The sequence below is a fragment of the Chinchilla lanigera genome, unplaced genomic scaffold (genome assembly GCF_000276665.1).
Source record: "Chinchilla lanigera isolate Chin_1 unplaced genomic scaffold, ChiLan1.0 scaffold00019, whole genome shotgun sequence".
Taxonomy (NCBI): domain Eukaryota; kingdom Metazoa; phylum Chordata; class Mammalia; order Rodentia; family Chinchillidae; genus Chinchilla; species Chinchilla lanigera.
The window spans coordinates 12,774,498-12,778,229 of record NW_004955420.1 but is presented as its reverse complement, the minus strand read 5'-3'; the positions used below and the strand labels follow the sequence as shown (position 1 = coordinate 12,778,229).

General features: G+C 54.6%; 1 protein-coding gene across 1 annotated transcript in view; it reads left to right on the top strand.

Moving 5' to 3' along the window:
• The window catches only part of LOC106148325, an 8,061-nt gene that overhangs the window by 1,592 nt on the left and 2,737 nt on the right, over positions 1-3,732 (top strand). The window lies entirely within an intron of this gene.

Sequence of the window (3,732 nt, the reverse complement as noted above, 5' to 3'; positions counted from 1 at the left end):
GGAGGTGGCGCCCGCCGCCCCGGGCTCGGGGGCCTGGCCCGGGAGCTCTGGTGACCCCGGGAGCTCCGGTGACCTCGGGCTCCGTGCTGGGGCCGCGCCGAGGCGACCCCGGGGAGCGGGCCGCGCTCAGGGTCCGTCTGTCTGTCCACTCAGGCTGTTGTTACCCATGATCTCCTAGGGGTCCGCAAAGAGGAAGGGGGGGGGCGAAGGGAGAGAGGAAGGAGGGAAAGAGAAGGTGGGAGAGAGGGAAGGAGAAAGAAAGATAAAGAAGCAAAAAGAGAAGTAAAGCTCCGTGGCCCTCGCGAGGTTGACGGCCAGAGTCTGGGCTCCCGGTGCCCGATGCGCCCCGCGCCCCTGAGACCTCGGCCAGCGACACAGCCATCGCGGGAGGGCTGCGGGCCGAGCCCTCAGAGCTGCTGTGGACGGGCTTCCCCGCGGGTGGAGAAGGACAGACAGCCAGGTGCCTGAGGAGAGGGCCAGCTCTGCCCTGCCCTCTCCCCTGGGGTCTGGGGTGTGGCAGGGCTGGGTCATCCTTCTCTTTTGAGACAGGGTCTCACTAACGGTCTCATACACTGGCCTCAAACTCGCAGTGATCCTCCTGCCTCGTCCTTCCAAGTGCAGTGATCCCCCTGCCTCGTCCTTCCAAGTGCTGGGATTACAGATGTGCACCACCAGCCCTGGCTGGGTCGCCCTCTTGTAGCCAGGTGGTTTGTGATCCTCTGTGGCCTGATTGTCCTTCCTGAGAGAACAGGAATGCGTCCTTCCTGCCAGCCAGAACACAGGCTCTGCCCCCTCAAACAGGCTCCTGTCCAGGTGGCCCCGAGGGCCCCAAGGGACAAACCACTCGGGAGGAAAATGTCACAGTCACCTTTTCTGACTGGCTGTTTCCTTTCCTGTGCACACATCCTCCGCTCCCATGTCTTCAGTGGCTGCTGCTATGCTGGTGACTCCCAGACTTTAATCTCTAGCCCTGAAATTCTCCTGAGAGGGAACATTCAGACTCATACTTTTAACTGTTTACTGGTCTCTCAATTCCTAGATATCCCAGAAGCACCTCGACATAATGCCTCCCCAGTGGAGCTCCTGTCCTTTGTCCAGGCCGCTTTCTCTCCACTTATGGCAGTGACTTTCCATGTCAACCCAGGCAGCCCAACTCTCAGATTCAACCGTCACATTCAGTTGGTCCCAGTTCCTGCTGATTCTAACTCACAAATGTCTCTCTTTCTTTTTTTTTTTTTTTTTTTTTGAGACAGGGTCTTGCTACATAGTCCAGGCTGGCCTTAAACTTGCAGAGATCCTCCTGCCTCAGCCTCCTAAGTGATGGCTCACAGACATGCACCACCACACCCAGCCCATCCCAGAGCCCAGATCCTCCTCCTCTGAATGCATGGGGCTGTATCTGCAACATCCACTGGCCTCAGGGTGACATTTGTGTTGTGGTCTAATTTTTGGATTTCTGTCTTGTTTCCCCGACTATATACTTCTGAGGGAGGGGATCACATGTTGTTCCAAAAGCCAGACTGTCTGACGGACATAAAGAGGCCCAGTAAATATGTGCTCTAGCCAGGTGTGGTGGCACATGCCTGTAATCCCAGCACTCAGTAGGCTGAAGCAGAAGGATCTTTGTGAGTTTGAGGCCAGCCCGGGCTACATAAGTGAGTTCAAGGCCAGCCTGAACTGCATAGTGAGACCCTGCCTCAAAAAGACAAAATAAATAAATAAATACATGCTGTAAGTGGGGAGAGGAAAAGCAGTAGATCCACCCTAGCCATGATTTTCTGGGAGCTACCTGTTGAGGTTTCTTTCTTTCTTTTCTTCTTTGTCTCTGAGACAGGGTCTCACAATGCAGTTCAGGCTGGCCTTGAGCTCACTTTGTAGCCCAGGCTGGTCTTAAACCTGCAACGATCCTCCTGCCTCAGCCTCCAGAGTGCTAGGATTACAGGCATGTGCCCCTACGCCCCGCTGTCTTTCTTAAACTAAATTTTTTTGAGACAGGGTATCAGGCTAGTCTTGAACTCTACTATGCAGCCCAGGCTGGCCTCAAACTCATGGCCATCCTCCTGTGTCAGCCTCCTGAGTGCTGGGTTCACAGGTGTGTGCCATAAGCATCATAATATTTGGTCACTTGCGGGGTCTGGGGATGTAGCTCAGCAGCATAAGTGCTTGCCTGGCAAGCCTGAGGTCATGAGTTCGATTCCTGGTACCAAAAAAAAAGCTGGTCTGGATTTGACCCTTGGGCTCAATAAATGTAAATGGTTTAGTCCGAGTTATCAGCCTTTCGACCCTCAGGCAGAACTGAAAATTAACTCCTGTCACTTTGCTGGGCATATAGCTCAGTAGCACAAGTGCCTGCTTGGCAAGTGCAAGGTTCTGAGTTTGATTCCCAGTACCACAAAAAAAAAAAGATTTGTGGGACTCCTCAGGCTCCAAAGAGAACTCTGAAGCCAAGGTCATGACCTTCTAATTCCTGCTCCAGAGTTGCCCACCCAGCCTGGGGCTCTCAGCCTGGCCCAGACAGGCAGCCATTCCATCCGGGCCCTCACACTGGTGGCCGGGGCTGGCCGAGCCCTGAGTTAGTGCCACCTCTGCTTCTCGCAGCCCCAGCACATGACAGGGAGGGGATTTCCTTTGGGCCCTCGCTGGGAATCCATTGTTCTCTTGCCCCATATCAGTGGGCTGCCAGGGGAGGCTTCAGTAGTTTCATTTCCCTCATTTGGAATGGAGTTTTAAGAACCAAAAATCAAAACCGGAAAGAACAGAGGCCACCGCCCACACGGGCAGCATTCAACACCTCACAGTGCCAGTCTTGGAAAAGCTTAGGGGTTGGTGCCAAGACCCCCAAGCTGCGGCAACATGAGGGGAGGGCCTGGCAGATGGGCCTCCCCCGCAGGCTCATGCCTGTCCTCCAGCCATCTGGGGGAAGGGTGGCTCTGGCTCTTGTCACCCGAGGCCTCCGAGGCCTCTCACACCAGCGGCTGAACCCTGTGGGGACGCCGCCTCTTCCTCTTCTGGAGACACTGACAGTATCGTGATGGTCAAAGACGACAAAGAGATGCTGAGGGAAGGAGTATCCTCTCAGTGCCAGGGCACAGCTGGTGGTAGGATGGCAAGGGAAGGGGCCCACATAACTAACCGTGGCCTGGGGCAGCGCAGAGTGGACAGGAGTCATGGACACAGGAATAAGGTGCCGGGAGCTAGGTGGAAGGAGGTGCACACACTGGCTGGAGATGTCAGGCAGAATGTTCTGGAAGGCCTGCTCTGCACTATCAGGGGTGGGCCTGGGGTGGATCAGAGACGGAAGGAGAGATACGGAAAGTGAGTGGTCAGGACACAGCACACAGCTGTATCCAGGAGACTGCAGGAGAGATGATGGCTCCTCGTTGTATCCCGCTTGGATTTTGTTCACAACTCACGGGGATCACCATCCGTTACAGTTCAGCATTGCTTCCAAGACACTGTGTGCTGGCAGGCTAGGAAAATAGTTTGTCACATTTGTGTGTTTCTCCAAGCAGTCCTTAGCCTACCACCTTATAGAAGTCAGCAAAGATAGCTGGGCGTGGTGGTGCACGCCTGTAATCCCAGCACTTGGGAGGCTGAGGCAGGAGGATCGTTGTGAGTTCGAGACCATCCTGGGCTACAAAGTGAGCTCAAGGCCAGCTTGAATTGCATAGTGAGACCTTGTCTCAAAAAGACAAAGAAAGAAAGAAAGAAATTAGCAAAGATTTTTTTTTT